The sequence below is a fragment of the Rhincodon typus genome, chromosome 2, assembly GCF_021869965.1.
Source record: "Rhincodon typus isolate 14 chromosome 2, sRhiTyp1.1, whole genome shotgun sequence".
Taxonomy (NCBI): Eukaryota; Metazoa; Chordata; class Chondrichthyes; order Orectolobiformes; family Rhincodontidae; genus Rhincodon; species Rhincodon typus.
Window position 1 is genome coordinate 33,149,349 of NC_063333.1, and position 20,163 is coordinate 33,169,511.

A 20,163-nucleotide genomic window follows, 5' to 3' on the forward strand; every position below is an offset into this window, starting at 1 on the left:
ACACCCCCTCCCCGCAATAACAACAAAAACAGAATCCCCCTCGTCCTTACGTACCACCCCACCAACCTACAGATCCAACGCATCATCCTCCGACACTTCCGCCATCTGCAATCCGATCCCACCACCAAAGACATTTTTCCCTCCCCATCCTTATCTGCTTTCCGGAGAGACCACTCTCTCCGTGACTCCCTTGTCCACTCCACACACCCCTCCAGCCCCACCTCACCCGGCACTTTTCCCTGCAACCACAGGAAGTGCTACACCTGCCCCCACACCTCTTCCCTCATCCCCATCCCAGGCCCCAAGAAGACTTTCCACATCAAGCAGATGTTCACCTGCACATCTGCCAATGTGGTATACTGCATCCGCTGTTCCCGTTGTGGCCTCCTCTACATCGGGGAAAGCAAGCGGAGGCTCGGGGACAGAACACCTACGCTCGGTTCACACTAAACAACTGCACCTCCCAGTCGCGAACCATTTCAACTCCCCCTCCCATTCCTCAGACGACATGTCCATCCTGGGCCTCCTGCAGTGCCACAACGATGCCACCCGAAGGTTGCAGGAACAGCAACTCGTATTCCGCTTGGGAACCCTGCAGCCCAATGGTATCAATGTGGATTTCACAAGTTTCAAAATCTCCCCTCCCCCTACCGCATCCCAAAACCAGTCCAGCTCGTCCCTGCCTCCCTAACCTGTTCTTCCTCCCACCTATCCCCTCCTCCCACCTCAAGCCCCACCCCCATCTCCTAGCCTCATCCCGCCCCCTTGACCTGTCCGTCCTCCCTGGACTGACCTATCCCCTCCCTAACTCCCCACCTACACTCACCTTTACTGGCTCCATCCCCGCCTCTTTGACCTGTCTGTCTCCTCTCCACCTATCTTCTCCTCTATCCATCTTCTATCCGCCTCCCCCTCTCTCCCTATTTATTTCAGAACCCCCTTCCCGTCCCCCATTTCTGAAGAAGGGTCTAGGCCCGAAACATCAGCCTTCCTGCTCCTCTGATGCTGCTTGGCCTGCTGTGTTCATCCAGCTCTACACCTTGTTATCTCTGACCATTATTGAGCAGGTTATTGTTGGTAAGTGCTGTTTGATAATGCTGTTGATGATCCCTTCCATCACTTGGCTGACAATCCAGAGTGGATTGATGAGGTGATAATTGGTCGGATTGGATTTGTCCTGCTTTTTGTGCACAGGACATAACTAGGCAATTGTTTCTCATTATGGAGGAGATGGAGTGGCTGTACTAAAAGAGCTGGGCTAGAGGCAGAGCAAGTTCTGGAGGATGTCTTCAACACTATTGCCATAATGCTGTCAGGCGCATAGCCTTTGCAGCATCCAGTGTCTGTAGCCATTTCTTGATATAGCGTGGAGGAAGTTGAATTGTCTGAAGTCTGGGCATCATATAAATTCAGCAACACTTGGGAACAGGAAAGGATCCCATTCTTTGTGCTGCATCTCTCGAGCCATTACAGTGCATCATATGGCTAAATACCAACTAGTCAGGGAGCTGGTACAAAGCATCAAGAATAATTCCAACAATCTTTGAGCTCTCGCAAAATGTGTATATCTACCTTCTAAAGTAATGAGGGATACCCACTGATGCTATGAATCATGACTTCCCTGAGAATCCCTCTGACACCAGCAACTCAGAACTCATACACATCCATTAAATCCTCAAGCCGAGGTTTAGATGTTTTGATCGGTCTCTGTAGTACGAAGCTGAGAAGATCTTTACACCGTGCTGAAACACAATCTGGGGACCAGCCTTTGCCACCAGCAAGGCTGCTGGACTGTCACATTCAGGAGCTATAAGAAGCTGTGATCACAATGCTTGGCATATTACTAGCTGGTATTCACCAACCTTTCTGTACTGGTGATGATGTCACCCAGGCTTTGCATCCAGATATGGAATAAAGCGAAGACATGTTCCTCTATTCACAGAGCCACAACACAACTCCATTGCACCATTATCCCTCTTCTGAAGCTTGGTCCTGCAGGTCCTCATTTGACCCCTCTACAATAGAACCAGTATCTGACTGCAGCTCCCAAAACCTCCCATTCCTTCCATCCTCTCTGGTAGTTCCATGCTAATGCCAGATTGATTGCACTGGGAATCCCTCTTCTAAACTATCCTTAAATTTGTACAGGGTGCTGGACTCTGTATTTGTGCTTTCTATAGGGATAGCTATTGACACAACACATTCAGCTTTGCTCACCTACCTTCCCTCATGAGGGATTTGGCATAGACCTTACTCATGCAAACCTACGACGATCAAACTGCAAGGAATCAGGGTGCTTCACCAGAATATGTGTAATAAGAGATTTGGAGTTTGCGAGTGAGGAGAACTTTGAGTGACTAGGGATTGGGAATAGCTGTATATCTGCAAGGAAGCCATCATGGTCACACACTACTAAATGAAATGCTTTCTGTTGGAAAGGAAAGACTGGCAACTGAGTACATTGGCACTGTGTATTTATGCACGTGAAATGCTTTGTTTGGTTGAAGACTAGTGAGGAATTAATGGGACCTGAGAAGTAGAAAATATTGCAGTGTATACTAATGTCAGTATATAGTCAGATGGATGGAATACATCAAAGCCGTAATACTAGCATTCAATGTGAATTTCATTCATTTTCTGCTTATGCATATTTTCATGCTCTTTCCTCCCTTCGTGGATTGGTGTGGAGTGATGAAAAGATTTTGCAGGTTGATTAATAATGTGCTTTGATCTGTGTGAATATTTCCACAGTCAACAAGCCCTGGAATACGATTTGGTCCTGAAGTCTTCTGGCTCAGAGACAGAGGCACTAAACAATGAGCCATTAATACTGTGTGCTTGTGAGACTGGATCTTACCTTGTGACCATTCATATCAATTCATTACATTTCTTGTGGCACTGACAACATGTCTCAGGATCAGGGTTCCAGCTGTAAACCTCAGGTCATCCCACATGCAGTACATGTGAAAGCTTTTCCTTTGCTAATAAAAACATAAAATGCTGGAGAAACTCTGCAGGTCTGGCTGCATCTGTGGAGAGAGAAACAGAGATAATGTTTTGAGTTTGATATGACTCACCTTCAAAATAGCTTATTCTGTGGGCTCCTTTCTCCTTATATGTAGAAGGCCCCCCACCTTCTCACTATCTGTCCCAGGATATCCAGTCAGAGAAACTGGCCTCTCTCTCTCTCTTACTGTGTGACGGATCCTCCCACTCCCACCCAGAGCACTCCACATCTTCAGTGGAAGTGGCTGAGCATGGACTAATTATTCTGTTCCATAAGATTGTATCTAATTGATGCTTCAGAATCAAACCTGCAGTTGTCGGTTTGAGTGCCTACAGGCATGTTCAAAACATGATAATCATCAGTTGCCTGAAAATTGCATACTAAATCCAGACTTTCAAACAAACCTCTTTTATTAGTACAGCACCCATCACCCTTTGGTCAAAATTACCCCTTGCAGGTTTTAAAGCGAGTTCAGACCCTGGAAAGAAAAACTTTGGGAGAGTGGTGTTTAAGAATTAGAGATGTCATGCTAATAAACCTCCTCAGTACTCTCCCCAGGTCAGTACAAATTCTTTGTATTTTGAGGGCTCCTCTTGAGATATTCTCAAGGGCTACTTTTTGATTTTAGGGGCTCGTTTTTTGCTTTTCTCACAATTTTTTTTCATTTCCACTAATTTGTTTATCAGGCGATACAGTCGTGTAGTAATTCTACCTGCTGCATTTGTGTTGACATATGGGCTGTTCAGAGTTAAAACAAAGCTGAATTAGAATAATTTGTCAATATCCTCAACAATAATCAACTCACCACTAAAATTAAGGCCATAGCACAGAAGCACATTAATTTCCCAGCCACTGCAGTGTTAAAATTATCACCAGACAACAGGCATAAGTTAGCAAAAAACAGTTTTTCAAAGTACCTAATGCACACATCTACACACAAAAAGCCATCCCCCTAAACACACCTTCTGCAAACTGGCATGGTCACAGCTAATGCATTTCCAATGCACAGGAACAAAGCTGGAGCATTTTAACCTGCAATTACTCCATCTCAGATTTCAATTTCAGATTTAAATGTATCCCTTGACACAGAGTTCACTACAATAGCTTTCACTATATTATTTTCCTGTATATTAGTTCCTGAACATATGGTGCTTTAAAATAACATATTTGATTTGATTTATTATTGCCATTACCAAGATACAGTGAAAAGTATTGTTTTGCATGCTAACAGACAAGTCATAACTTACATGAGTACATCAGGGAATAGAACAAAGTACATTAGTGTAATTGAACAGAATAAAGTAAGGTACAGGCACCACCAGGATTTGAACCCAAGATCATCTGTTTACTATGATGTGGAGGTGCCGGTGTTGGACTGGGGTGGACAATTTCAGAAGTCACTCAACACCAGGTTATAGTCCAACGGGTTTATTTAAAATCATAAGCTTTCGGTGCACTGCTCCTTCGTCAGGTGAAGTGAAGGTGCTAGGCAAGCACTTAAACCAACCAAGCTACAGCACCGCCAAACCTTCCACATTCAATTGCAAGGAATTCATAACTTCAGCAGTTTCATACTTTCAGGGCTCCCAGTTAGCTGAATATTTATTTATTGACACATTTACCGCTTTTTCCTTTTATTTGTAGCCTCCCTCTACCCCACCTCACCTTCCAGCCTCCGTCTCCATCTTCCCTTGCAACCTCCCTTGCCCCCATCTCCTTTCAGTCTGAATCCCCTCACAAAACCCTTCCAGCCTCCTTCCCCGCGCCTCTTAAAGCTTACTCCTCACACACCTCTTGCTGAAGTGCATCACCTCCTGCCAAAATATTATTTTGTTTCAAACGTAATACAAAAAAATGTTTTTGTTACAGTGCCCCTTTAAGAGCTAGTTCCTTAGTTAATGAGCTAATTTGGTTCAATGTTTTTTAAGAGTATACTCCATCCACGCCATTAGTTTCACAAACACTCTCTGTTACTTTGTCAAAGCATTCAATCAAGTTAGTCAAACACAAAATGTCTTCAACAAATCAATTGCCTGTCCTTTATTAACCCCACTTCTCCAAATGAGAATTAATTTTGTTCTTGACAATGATTTGTAGCAGGTTTTCTATCTGATAGGTGTCTAGTTACCAGCTTTACCATTACCCCAGCTTAAAACATTTGCAATCCGCTGGTCTTCTGGCACCAATCCAATATTCAAGAAGTAGACTACATGAAGTTTTATCAACTCTACTGATGTCAGAATGTCTCAGATGCTGAGTGCAGAGTCTAGCTTGAGACCCTGATGGGGCCAGATGTGTCATCCCTGACTCCTGATGGACCTAGTAATTCTTCCCGACCTGCCAATGTAATGTGTACCTATTGCTATCATGCAATAAACTGCATCTGTTGTTAAGACATGTACCTCTTCTTGTTAAGACTCACAGGTGTATTGCCACTGTTAACCGAACAGGTCCTGTTGGATAGGGTATAACTGGGACGTATTACACTTTGTCTTGTAAATACCAGTGTTGTTTAAAGAAGAACACACAGTATTTGCCACACTTTATGAAGAGGAAAATTTTCAGGAATATTGCCTGCATTACTTGGAATTTTAAAAGTAACCCTCCTCAATGGGAATGCATCTCTAACAAGTGCCAAGATGTGGAAGTAACCCATTAAAATATTCTGTCTTTTTTGTTCCAATCTATATATGTAATTTAAGCATCATGGTGAAAAAAAGTGCCTAAAATTTCCATATCAAAATTGCTAAGTCATATCTAGGTGAGGTAGGAAAAACTGCATTTTTCAAGCAACAAAAATAGTCAATGAATTGGTCCCAGTATTACTGGTGCAGGCAGGGGGAAAATCAAACAGGTTTTCTGGTTTTGATCAATTGTTGGCATGCAGAACTACTGTCAATTTACCAGAGCAAGGGTTAAAAACTATACACCTCCAACCTGTTGCATGCATTGCAAACTTATAATTTGATTCAAAAGGTGATAAAATACAAATGCCAGTCATCAGATAACATATAATTATACTGACAGTTGGGATAAAATCCATAAAGGACATTTCTGAGCAGATTGTACAGTTTGAAAGACATTTTGGAGTAATGTTGATTTTTGTAAGCATTTTGAATACAAAGGAAATGGAGAAGTTATCAACCTATCAGTGACTAATTGTTGACAGTGTATTTGATTGTCCATGTCGAGAGTAGGTTCTCTTCTCAACCAGAGAAAAGTCAAACTGTTTGGCATTTGTTCCTTGTACTGTACAAGTAAATGATTCCCAGCAATTTGTTTCCCAGCCAAAGGACTTTCTGTCAAAGACAAAGCCACAAATAGACAGTACATCGAAATATGGCATTGGTGTGCACTTTCATTCAGGTTTTCGAGTAAAGACTAAACATTGAGCTTAAGTAGGTATTCAATCCATTAGAGTTTTTTGTATAAACTGCTGGAAGCTTTTACCTTTCTAAGCATACAATAACATGCACCCCCAAATTTATTTTTTAAACCAAATTATTGTGGATTCTGGAAATCTGAAATAAAAAAGTGAGTGCTGGAGAAAGTCAGCAGCTCTGGCAGCATCTGTAGAGAAAGAAACAGAGTTAATGTTTCAAGTCCAGTATGGCCCTTCTTCAGAACAGAGACTCATGGGATAGTAATTTATTGATTAGGTTTGTTCTGCTTTTTGTGGGCTGACATATCTGAGCAATTTCCCACATGGTGGATAGATAGAGGTTTAAAACAGTCCTGGAACAATTTGGCTCAGGGAGCGGTTAGTTTTGGTGCATAGGTCTTTGGTAAAACTGTCCAGATTTTATCAGGGCCCATAACATATGGAGCATCCTTCAGATCTTTCAGCCATTTCTTGAAATCACATGAAGTGATATGAATTGGCTGAAAGCTGGCACCAGGAGAAGGCTGCAACTCTTCATCCATGTAACCGAAAGAGATATAAAGGGCGATAATACTGAATGGATTTTTTGTTGGCTGGCACAGGCATGAGGGGCCAATGGCTTCCTTCTGTGTTATCATTCTGCTACATTTCAAAGTCCCTCTGCACTCCCTCCAGTGTAATCATATCCTTCCTATAGTGTGTTGACCAGAACTACACCCAGTACTCCCGTTGTGGTCTAATCAAAGTTCTGTACAGATTCAACATAACCTCCCTGCTCTTATAATCTATGCCACGACTAATAAAGGTAAGTGTCCTGTGTGGTTTTTTAACTACCCTATTAGCCTTCCTGCCACCTTCAGTGAACAGCAGTCAAGAACCCCAACATCCCTCTATTCCTCTAAGCTTCCTAGTGTCCTGCTATTCATTGAGTACTACCTTGCCTTTACTTCTTCCAAAGTGCATTGATTCACACTATCAGGGTTAAATTCAATCACTCACTGATCTGTCCATCTGACCAATCCATCTATATCCTCCTGTAACATACAGAACACGAACAATATGAGATCCAATACTGATCCCTGTGGTATGCCACTGCACACCAGCCTCCAGTCACACAGCCTCCTACCACCACCATCTGTCTGACACCACTTAGCCAATTATGGATTCAACTTACCAAGTTATCCTGGATCCCATGTGTGCTTGTCTTCTTTATGAGTTTCCCATGTGAGACCATGTCAAAAACTTTACTGAAATCCATAAAAACTACATCAACCACATGACCCTCATCTATTCACCTGGTCACCTCCTTGAAAAACTCATTGAAATTTGTTAGGCATGACCTCCCTTTTGACAAAGCCATGTTAACGGTCCCTGATCAAATCTTGCTTCTCCAAATAGAGGTTAATTCTCCCCTTCAGAATTCAACCTTCATTCACAACATTTAACTTCTTTCCTCTACTTAATTCATCATAAAAGCAAGTATTTGTATTCATAACGCCACGTCAAATACTTCATAAGAGCTGGTAGCTTTCAATCAAACAGTGAAGTAACAGGCACCTCACTGTAATAATGCCAGGCTGTGAAATCAGTCATGCAGCACAAATGTTTTAATGCCGTCAGGCGTGACTCACCATTCATTATAAAATAGCTAGCAGATTTTATTTCAAACACAGCAGACAATTAAGTCAAAAACGTAAAGACCGCACAATTGAAATGATTTGACAGCATGACAGTGCCCTTCGCAGTTTCACAATTCCCTTGATGGCTTGACAGTTTCCAATGGATTAATTCATTTTTAATGCACATTCATGACTAGTTTTAACAATTCCAAAATGCATCTAACTTCTACAAAAGGCACCTTACTTCTCTCAAAGCTGTAACTGGACCCATCAAATGGGGCATACCACTTCTCCAAAGAATTCCAGCAACTTTTGGTGTTCTCCTGAAGGATTTAAAGCCAACAACTTCTGTTTTGAACATTCTGTTTGTGAAAATTGGATCTGACCCTAGAAACTGCACTTTAAAACAGATAGTTACCTCCATGAATGACAGATGTACAATAGACAACTCATCTCGGCTCCACCCTACCTCCACTCCCACACACCAGCAAGGTGCCAGGTTTAGGGACAGATTTCCAAAACTGGGGCTCTGGCACCACTTTGGCTCATCCAGGGAACATCTGCCTTTTCAACATTTCAAATTCCCTGTCTGCATCTGCCCATGGGAAAAACAGACTGCCTGACAATCTCAGCTCTGGGTATCCACAAGGAGATAGGCATTGACTTCCTGTGGATGCTTTAAAAGTGCAGATACCACTTTTATGTGTCTCCCCTATGTGGCACAAAGGACTGTGTGATGTTTACTGAGGCAGATTGGACAATGGGAAAACAATAAGACATAGTTTGGATTCACCCTTGAGGGTACATGGATCTGCAAGCAGCACATCAGCAGATAACAAGGGACTGACTGTTTACTTTGTTCACTTGTAAACACTTCCAAAGTAAACAAAAGCCCATTGTTCTCACAAATGTCTTTCCTGCACAGACCATGGCTACAGAAATACTTACAAGTTAATCATTAAATCCCTTCAGACACACAGAAAGCCGACATGTTTCTCATTCAGTTTGGAGAATTAATTATATTAAATTATATGTAAATCACACACTTTACATCATTACAACACTCATAATGCTGATAGGAAAGAAATTCCATTTTAACCCAGCAACAGAGTAGAAACGGTGATTTGGTTTCAATTCAGTATGTTGTGTGACTTGGAGGAGAATTTGTAGGTGGTGGTATTCCCATAAATCTGCCCTTGTTCTTCCAGGTCATAGAGGTCATAGTTTAGAAGGTGCTAACAAAGGAGCCCTTGTTGAGTTGCTGCAGCACATGTCAGTATACAGTGCACGCTGCTGCCACTGTGCCTTGATGATGGAGCGAGTGAACATCTAACTTAATGGATGGGCTGTTGATCAGGCAGTCTACTTTGTCCTGGATGGCTTTAAGGTTTTTGAATGTTGTTGGATCTGCACCCATAGAGGCAAGTAGAGAGTATTCCATCACAGTCTTTAGTTGTGACTTGTTACTGTAGGTGGTTTACAGGTTTTTGGAGAATCAGGCAGTGAGCTACTCACTGTAGGTTCAAACATCTGACCTATTCTCTGGGCCACAGTATTATTTGGCTGGTCCAGTTCTGCCTCTAGTCAACAGTAAACCTCCCCCCACCACCGCCCGAGCATTTTTCTATTGGGAATTTTACAAAGGCAATGCCATTGAACATAAGAGTTAGATTCTTTCTTGTTGGATTTGCATGAGATAAATGTTGCTTGTCAATTGTCAAACCAAATCGAAATGTTACCCAAGTTTTATTGCAGATGGTACATTGTGGTAACTATTTGGAAAGGTGGGGCCTATTCTTAATCCCATTCATGAATAGGAAACTGGCCTCCCAACTTTCCAAATTCTCCACTGGAGTCGGGATAAGAAACATGCAACACATCGATAACAACATGGAATTCTGTAGCACCTAAAATGTGGAAGTATGGTTAATTGAGCCTTACAGAGTTTATACAACAAAATTTGGCATTTAGCAAATCAAGGAGGTAGTTGAACAGATGCCCATAGCTTGGCCTAAGTGGTAGATTTTAAAGAGTGTCTTAAAGGGAAAAAAGTTGTGGAGAGGTTTAGAGAAGGAATTTCAGAACTTAGATCTTTGACACCACAAGGTACATTCACACGTAGTGAAGCAAACATCATTGAGTATTAACAAGAAGCATTTGCAACATATAACTATATTGCAGGATTATAGCGATGGATGACATTAAGGAGGGGAAAGATGACAGAGAGATTTCAAAATATGAATAAGAAGTTTACAATTGATGTAATGCTTAATAAGGAGCCAACATTGGTCATTGAGCACAGGGATAATGGGTGAGCAGAATTTGATATGAATTAGGACATGGGGCTGTTTGAATGGTCTGAAAATTATGGAGGATAGAATAGTCTACATCAAGAATCATAGAATCACATGATGGTCATAGCATAAAAAGAAGTCACTTGGCCTGTTGTGTTCATACCAGCTCTCTGGAAGAGCAACTCAGATCTATTTCAGCATCTTTTCCCCTTATGCCTTCAATTGGTTGACTTGAACTTTGCCAAACTGGTAGGCAGTGCACTACAGATCCTAACCATCCACAAGTTAAAACTGTGTTTTCCACCTTTAATTCATTTGCCTTTTGTGTTGAATTTGTGTCCAATGGTTCTCCATCCTTTTACCAAAGTAAACAGTTTAGCCAGGACCGTTTTGGTATAGTCAAATCTGGAAGTAATAAAGACATGGGTGAGGATTTCAGCAGCACATTAGCAGAGGCAGAGCCAGAGTGAAATAATATTACATGTGTCAGGAATCTCAGTGATGCAGTCAGAAATTTATCTTGGTGTCAAACGTGGCATCAAGGCTGTGAAAAACCTGGATCAGCCTTAAATCTTTGGCATGGAGATGACAGCGAGAGAAGTAAGTTTTTGGTAGGGTCTAAAGACAATAGCTTTGCATTTTCCAATACATAATTGAAGAAGAGATAGTAAGAACTGCAGGTGCTGGAGTCAGAGATAACACAGTGTGGAGCTGGAGGAACACAGCAGGCCAGGCAGCATCAGAGGAATCTGAAGAAGGGTCAGCGTTCCTGTTCCTCTGATGCTGCCTGGCCTGCTGTGTACATCCAGCTCCACATTGTGTTATCTATAATTGAAGAATATTTCTGCTCATGCAGAACTGGATGTCAGGTAAAGGATGTTTGACAGTTTAAAGATAGTGGAGGCATTGAGAGAGGTGGTAGAGAGGTAGAGCTGGGTGTTATCATTGTAGATGTGGAAAGTGTTTTCACGTGATGTTGCTATGGGACAGCATGTAGACAAGAAATAGAACAGGGTCAAGGATAGATCCTTGAACCAACAGCGTTAGAGCAGGAAAAGGAGTCATTTCAGTCATTCTCTACAATTAAATAGCTAAGAATGGAACTAGGTGAGTGCAACTCAAACCCCAACCAGCTGGACAACAGAGTGGAGTTGGAGGAGAATAGTGTGTTCAGCCATTTCAAAAGCTGCAAACAGCTTGACCTGGACAAAATAGGTAAAGTGATGTGAAGGACAAGCAGACTGACGTGTTTGGAAGGACAAGGAGAGCGAGGTGTTTAGCTTCACCAGATTGACACCTCTTCTTTAGGTATGGTTGCTGCTGCTGTTCCTGGCAAGCCCTCCTGCACTCTTTATTAAGCCAGGTTTGATCCCCTAGGTTGATAGTAATGGTAGAGTGGGGGATGTTCCAGATCATGAGGAAATTTTGTTGGAATACGAGCCACTCTTGCTGATGGACACTGAAACCACACCCCCCACCCCTCACCATCAGAATACACTCTTCACTATTGCCAGCTTCAGTGCTTCTTCTAAGTGACAATCAAGATGGAGGAGATCTGATTCAACAGCTAAGGGAGGACGGTACATGGTATTCAGGAAAAAGTTTATTAGCCAATTTTTGACCTGATGCATGAGACTTCATGAGGTCCGGATTCAATGTTGAGGACTCCTAGGGCAACTCCCACCTGACTGTATACCACTGTTCCACTCCCTCTGTTAGGTCCATTCAGCTGATGGGTCAGGACATATCCAGGGATGATGATATTGGAGTCTCGGACATTGTCTGTAAGTTACGATTCCGTGAGAATGACTATGTCAGGCTATTGTTTCACTAGTCTGTGAGACAGCTCTCCCAGTTTGGCATTGGCCCCCAGATGTTTGTAAGGAGACTTTGTAGGGTTGACATGGCTGCGTTTGTCACTGTTGGTGTCTTGTTTGATACTAAGCTGATAAATAGTCTAGTGATAATACCACAAGGTCATTGCCCCCTCTATCGCAGTGGTAGTGCCCCCGAGTCTACGATATATAGGGAGATGGAGCAGAGGGTGCAGTTCCACAATTTGTTCTGACTAAGCCTCAGGCGAGCTTCCACAATTTATTACAAAGAGAACCTGGACATGTTTCTCCAACTCATTACGGTTCCAGACAAGGCTCTTCAAATTGTTAAAGTCCCAGGTGAGGAGAAATGAACTGGTATGCCCTTTTTTCAATTGACCCAAGCCCCTCACCCCCTTCCCCCTCTCCTCAGTTATTCACAACAAGGTTCATTTACAAAGGATCCCTTCCCTACTAGGGACCTTTCTCCCAAGCCCAAATGAGTATTAAAAAACGAGAACACTGGAGAAACTCAGCAGGTCTAGTAGTGTCTGTGGAGAGAGAAAATTTCGAGTTAATGCTTTGAGTCTGAGTCCCGATATGGTAACTCCAAAGTCATGCTAGATTTTTTGTCAGAGAGTACGAGCTCACTATGGAGCTCCAGAATAAAAAAATGAAAGAACTGCGGATGCTGTAAACCAGGAAACAAAACAGAAGTTGCCAGAAAAGCTTAGCAGATCTGGCAGCATCTGTGAAGGAGAAAACAGAGTTAACGTTTCAGGTCCGATGACCCTTCCTCAGAACTCCAAATACTGCTGCTACAGTCCAACGGTTGGTGCTGCAGCATTGGATTAATCTCCAGCTGATCCTGGTGCAGCTTTTCTCACAGGAATGTTGCTTTGTGGGAGCCACCTCTTCCACATGCACATCATGTAGAGCCAGAATGGTACCAACTGGCTTGCCTTTGCAAAAGCCTTTAAATGCAGTGAGCAGCCTCGTTATGTCTGCTCACTGTTCTGCATCAAGCCAGGTGACGAAGAGTCTACATTTGCCAGCAATTTTATATTTTTTAGCCGCACAGTAGGGATTCAATACAGGTCTCGGCCATGTGTCTGTCTAATTCATCCCCTCTCCTCCCCTCTGCTCCCCTCTGCCACCCTCATCCTCCAGGTCAGTGGCAATGGGACACACCGTTATTTGCTTGTCACCTTTTCAGCAGTGGTGTTGCTTCATTATATTGATATGACAGACTCTTTGCTTTTTCCCTTGATCTGTGGGCTCAATCAGATATTTTGCTTCCCTGAGCTTCTTGCCTGCTCTGTATTAAGGGCAACTGAACCAAGCCTTTATGGGTTATCCTGATGTCAGTAGGAACGCCATATGTCATCTCCTGGCTGTAAGGTTCAGTTCTTGGCTATTTCAGCAACTGATCACACCTTTTGCTGTAGCTAAACAAACATGGGTTTCATGCTTTGTTGTAAGTTTAGCATTTATTACCAGCTCAAGGTCTAGGAAGGAGGTTTGTTTACAAAAGAAAGGAAACCGAATGAATGGCAAGTTAAAAGCAGGAGTAGGGCAAACTGAAGTCTGTTTGTGGAGGTCAGTGCTGACTGAGGAACAGCTTCATTCTGATGCAGGCAAAGCGTTCTGGGAGAGAGGCTTGATTTGAAAAATGAGCATACACGTCGGGATGAAGAATATGTCTGTACCTCAGCGAATCTGGCATTTTACCCCAGTTTTTACAAGTGCTGCGGTAGACCAGCATGTTAACAGGTGGAAGTAGCAGTCACAGCACTGCAGATTGTAAAGGCCAGTCTTAACATAGCGCTGTCAAACACAAAACTGGTGTCAGACTGTCGAACAGGCGACCAGTGTGCAGTGCCAGCTCACACGTAAACTCACTTTTTCAATCTCTTAACAATGATTTAAAAGAACAGCGGCACCACAAACAGCAGAGGCTGAACTCAAAACAAGCCATTTACGGGCTCTGCATTCTCAAAGTGAGATTCTTATCTCAAGAATTAGGTTACAGAAGAAACCCAGACAGGCCTAGAGAAGTTGTGCAGTATCGAGAGCCTTCAGTCATGATGCCTGAGTGCATGTGGCAATGCCCGCTCTGGGAAAACAGGAATGCACAGCAACTGAAAGCTTTAATCAAATTAAACCACTGTCCTTCACACTTCAGGCATCTTAGACAGAGATCTAAAAACGACTGAAGAGGAAAGGAGTGTGGCCTGCAGGGAGGAACAACAGGGAGCTTTAGGTTGCTCTGTACTTTAAAGTACTTTTATCAGTTTCCTATCAGCTGTATGTTAAAGGGAATGCTGTCTGGCCACTAGTCCCAAGCTCTTTGTGAAACTGTTTCTTCATAAAGCAGCTGCTGGTATTGAACGAACTCAATCAACTGCCGCTCTGGCATCTGCTTCTGTTTTTGTGTACACAATGTTTAGTTTGAGTTACTCAATTAAAAACAGGCTGACATAAGTGACAACTCCTACAACCTCCACTGAGCACTTCACCAACAAAAGAACACCTCAAATCCATCCTGCAATTGTATAATCAATGAAGTGAATAAAATGATAGGATGGCAACATCTCTTTATTTGAGATCACTATATCCATTCTGATCAGTCTTCTGACTCTTTATATTTGTAAAGACTATAATTTTAGTCCCATTTTCTTACACTTATTAAAGGCTTTAATGGACTTACATTTCTTGCTGATTGCTTGCAGATGGTTATGCATTTGCTATTGCTTTATTCCATAAGTATACATTCGTATTTTAACGAGTGTTTCCGAAAACATTCACATGAAGTTTGTTACCTTAGTTACTTTTAATGCAACAATTAACAGTTTCCCAATTTTGATCCAATTCAGAATAATAGAACACAAAACACATATGTGAACAGTGGAATTTAAATATACTAAAACAGTCTTCAATACAATACTCCATATCTTCAAGGTCACCTGTGACTTTAAGCTCTTCAAAACTGATTTGATTTGTAGACCCATCTTTAGTATGTTTCAGCCCTATCTACAGAGACTGAGAATCCTATCTCTAATATTTGTCTGTGCTAGTTGCAGACTCTGAGAGGGCTATCTATAGCATGACAGATCGAACAATAGTAAATGCAAGCTCTATTAATAGTGTGTAAGAGATCTATTTATAGTAAATGTGGCATCTACCTGTGGTATATCAATCCTATGCATTGTAAATATGAGCCACAGAGGGAATGAAAGTCTGCTGTATTGTGAGTGAATATGAGCTCTACCTGTAGTGATCAGAAACCTCATTTATAGTGAATGGGGTGTCAATCAGCAGCCACTAACTAGATTGATGGTTAGTTTATTTCACATATCCCCACAAAATGCACTAGAAAGACACGGACATTTCTGCAGAAATGTTCCTGTATTTGTTATGTTCAGCTCGTGTTTCTTTTAACAAATTGCATCAAAACCTGATGTCTTAGCTCCCCTAGTGGCTTTAGACCAGTGGATAGTCCAGACAGTCTGGCCCCATGTTCACTTTTATTGTGTGCATTGCAATAGCTTTTAAAAACGTACTACTGGGGTTGTGAATTTTATAGGTAAGGTTGTACTTAGCACCCCAAGAGAGTGGTGGGGTACATTCTTACTGAACTCTTGCAGCACCAGACCAGTGAACAGTCAACCCTAACATGCATGGAACTAGAGTTGGATAGAGTCCAGGTTAGGGGAGAACAGCAAGTTTTCTTTCCTAAAGGACAAAGAAACAGGTTTTTACACAAATCTGACAACTTCATGGTACTTTTGCTGATACCAGCTTTGTGTTGCTAGATTTTTCCTTTAAGGTGAATGTAACTTGTCAAGCAGTTACGATGGGATTTGATCTCACGCAGTCTGGATTATTCGACACGTATTAAACTACTCTATCCCCACAAGTTGGTTCATCTCAGTCAAGGTGAGAGAAGGTGACTTCATTTCTTTTTTTCCTCAAGGCCCTGAGCAACAAATGGAAAGGTCAATGCTAAGTTTATTGTTGGAAATTATATTCCAGTAGATGTAATCAGTAGATTTGGAAGATGGGGGAAAATCGAAGAAAGAAAGTATGACAAACTCATTATGATATTGTTGGTCATGGAAATAGGTACAAATCTGCTGCCTTCTTACCCTTCATACCAACAGTGACCCCAAAAACTCCAAATTTACTTCATTGGTTCAAAGGCACTTTGGAATGCTTTGAGCTTATGAAAGGTGCTATATAAATGCAGGTCTTTCTTTTCATGTTTACTGCACTGAGCCACTATTCTGTTGCACTGTTCAGGAAGACAACACTGACAATCCTGGTAGATATTTCAAAGTTAATGTAGGTCACCTGAAGGAGGTGAAGCACTTGTCCCAGAAGGGAGCAAGAATCAAGGAGGAAGTTAAAGAACATGCCTTCCACTTGCTTCCACAGCCCCTCCCTCACCCAATGGCTACTTAATAATGACTGCAGCAAAGATGCCAGGAAAGGTTCCATACACATTATGTTGTAACCCGGGAGAAGGGGAAAACAACAACAATAATCTTTATTAAGACAGTGCCTTTGACAAAATATTCCAAGACACTACACAGAAACATTATCAAACCAGGTATGACACTGGGCTGTAAGAGGAGATATTTGACCAGATGACCACATGCTTGGTGAAAGAGGTAGGTTTTAAGAAGTGTCTTAAAGGAGGAAAGTGAAGTAGCAACGCAGAGAAGTGTAGGGAGGATATTTCAGAGTTTAGGACTTAGGCACAGCCACTAATGGTGAAGCAGTTGTTGTTCAGTGGCATTGTCATTTCAGGAATCCCCCATTATCAACATGCTGGAGGCTACCATTGATCAGAAGCTGAACTGGATTAGCCGTTTAAATCCTGTAGCTACAAGGGCAAGTCAGAGGCTGGGAATACTGCAGAGAGTAACTCACTTCCTGTCTCCCCAGATCCTGTCCACCATCTGCAAGGCCCAAGTCAGGAGTGAGAATAGAATACTCTCCACTTGTCTGGATGTGTGCAGCTCTAACAACACTTAAGAGGCTCAACACTATCCAGGATAAAGCAGCTCGCTTCTTTGGCACCGCATCCACCACCTTCACCATTTACTCCCTTCATCACTGATGCACAGTGGTAGCAGGGTGTACAATTTGCAGTGACTCACTAATACTCTTTCAACAGTACATTCCAAACCCATGTCCTCTACCACAAGGATATATGATAATGCCACCATCTGCAAGGTCCCCTCCAAGTCACATACCATCCTGACTTGGTAAGATATCCCTTTTCCTTCAGTGCATGGGCAATCGATGATGACCCAGCCAGCAACATCCTCATTCTGTGAATAAATTAAAATTGGCCAAGCTTAAACGACAGCAGATAGCTCAGATGGTTGTGGGACCGGAGGAGATGACAGAGATAGGGAAGAGTAAGACCACAAAGGGATTTGAAAACAAGATTGAGAATTTTAAAATCAATGTGTTGCTTGATGAGAAGCTAGCAAATATGGGACTGATGGGGAATGAGGCTTGCTGTGAGTTAAAACATGGGCAGCAGAATTGTGAATGACCCCAAGGTTATGGAGAGTAGGCTGTGGGAGATCGGCCAGGAATTCATTGGAATAGTCATGTCTAGAGGGAATGAAAGCAAGGAAGAGAAATTTTAATTGAGTGAGGGGGAGAGTATGAAAAACTTCCAGCACCCAGAAAATCATAGAAAGAAAAGTGCAAATTAAATTTTCTGCTTTCTCGGTTCCAAGCCAATCCAAATTTTTACTGCCGTTTTCCATTCCTATTATACAAGCATAAGTATATTATGCAGCTAAAAGTTTCTCTAATTTTTCTTCCTTCTTTAAAAGTATGGTAAAATTATCACTTCAGTTTGCAAAGTGATCAAATATAAGCCCCCACTTAAAATACAACCACTAAACTCAAAGGTTTAAATATCAAACGAAATCCACCAAGTACCTCTTCTATCATCCAGTTCTGTTTTCCTGAAAATCCACCAACACTTTAGACAGACATAATTCTGAGAGGGTACTTGAAATCCTGAGCGTCTTTTGCAAGATTATCTGTACGTGCTGAAGCTTTGATGTACTGACTGATGTCATCTCATTACTGGGTAGCGTCAAAAACCCATCAGATTGGGGCTGTTTGGCCTGGTACACTTCATTGGCACATTTCTGCAGCTGGCTCACTGCTGCAGGATCAGAATTCCCTCAGCACGCCTTTCCCAGACAAAAAAATGTGTTTGTAGTGTTAGCCTTAGAGCAAAGCTCTGCCAGGAATTACATGCTGACAGCGATAACACAGATTTATTTATCTCTTTGGTTTTAAAAAAAAGGCTGATTAAGGACACACTCATCACAGCATTGTCATATCCCCAGGCTGCGCCTCTTCATTGTCAGCAAGGCTCAGTGGATAGCATTCTTGTCGGGTCATAGGTTCAAGCAGTACATCCACAGAATATAATCCTCAGCCGTCACTCTGCCACAATACTGAAGGAGGTCTGCTCTATCAGTGGTCTCGTCTTTTGGATATTTTAAGCTCATTTTTTTGTGGGATGGGGGTATCGCTGGCTGGCCAACATTTATCACTCATCCCTAGTTCCCTTGAGAAGGTGGTGGTGAGCTGCCATCTTGAACCGCGCACTGTAGGTAGATCCACAATGCTGTTATGGAAGGAATTCCATGATTTTGGCCCAGCGACAGTGAAGGACTGGCAATATATTTTCCAAGTCAGGATGGTGAGTGGCTTGGAGGTGGTGATGTTTCCATGAATCTGCTGCCCTTGTCCTTGTAGATACAAGTGGTGAGCTTTCCATCAGACTCCTGAATTACAACTTGTTGATGGTTAACAGGATTTGAGGAGTCGGAACATTACTTACCGCAGAATATGCTCCCTCTGACCTGCTCTTGTAGCCACATTTTTGTGTATAGAATCCCTACAGTGTGGAAACAGGCCAATCAGCTCATCAAGTCCACACCAATCCTCTGAAGAGCACCCTCTGCCGACCCCCAGCACCCCTACCCCTGCATTTCCCATGGCCTATCCACCGAACCTGCACATGTTCGAGCTGTGGGAGGAAACTGGAGCACTTTGTTGAAACCCACGCAGACACGGGGAGAATGTGCAAACTCCACACAGTCACCTGATACTGGAATCGAACTCGTGTCCCTGGCGCTGCGATGTAGCAGTGCTAACCACTGAGCCACCGTATCATATATCACTGGTCCAGCATAATTTCCAGTCAATGGTGGTCCCCTGCAGGTGCACCTCAGCGTTATTTCCGCAGAGCCACCAAAATAATATTAAAATAAGTATTAAATTACACACATAGTAAGATTGGATCAGAAAGAGGGCTTTTAGTCCCTGAAGCCAGTTCCATCATTAAAAATGTTCATGGCTGATCTCCAAACAGCTCAATGTCTCTTAGTAACTTTGAATCATACAATGCTATTAATCTCAGATTTAAATGAAGAATTTAGTTAATTTAATTTTCAGAACATGTCCCCTGGTCCTAGGTTTTCAGAAATGACAGAAATTTCCCTTCCCTTATTAACGTCACAGCTGGCTTCATTAATATTCAGCATCTTATCTGATCAAATGTACCAAACAAGCCAGACATTGAGAATTCTCGACTTGGACCAGTTACCCAGTGACTTCAGCTCAGTGCTGCTGAGACACAGCTCCATGGTGCTTGGGACCAAACAGCAGCTCAGTACATGGTCCACATGCAGCCCTCACTGGCAAACATTGAATCTGTCATTTGCCAATCTCTCACAACTATCATGTCAATGCCCCGATTCACTTCCAGGACTCTCTGGAAGCTGCGTGGCAGGGTGCACTGGCAGCTAGCAATGAGAGGCTACAGCAAGACAGACAGGCACCCAGCTCACAGACTGGATCAGGCTGCACCTCAGGGCTGCTTGCTCACACTGTGCCTACCTACATACTCGCAACCTCCCTGCCATCAGTCACTCTGCTGGGAAGCTTGTCCTACTGCGCCCAGTCGTGCAGTCACTCTGCTGGGAAGCTTGTCCTACTG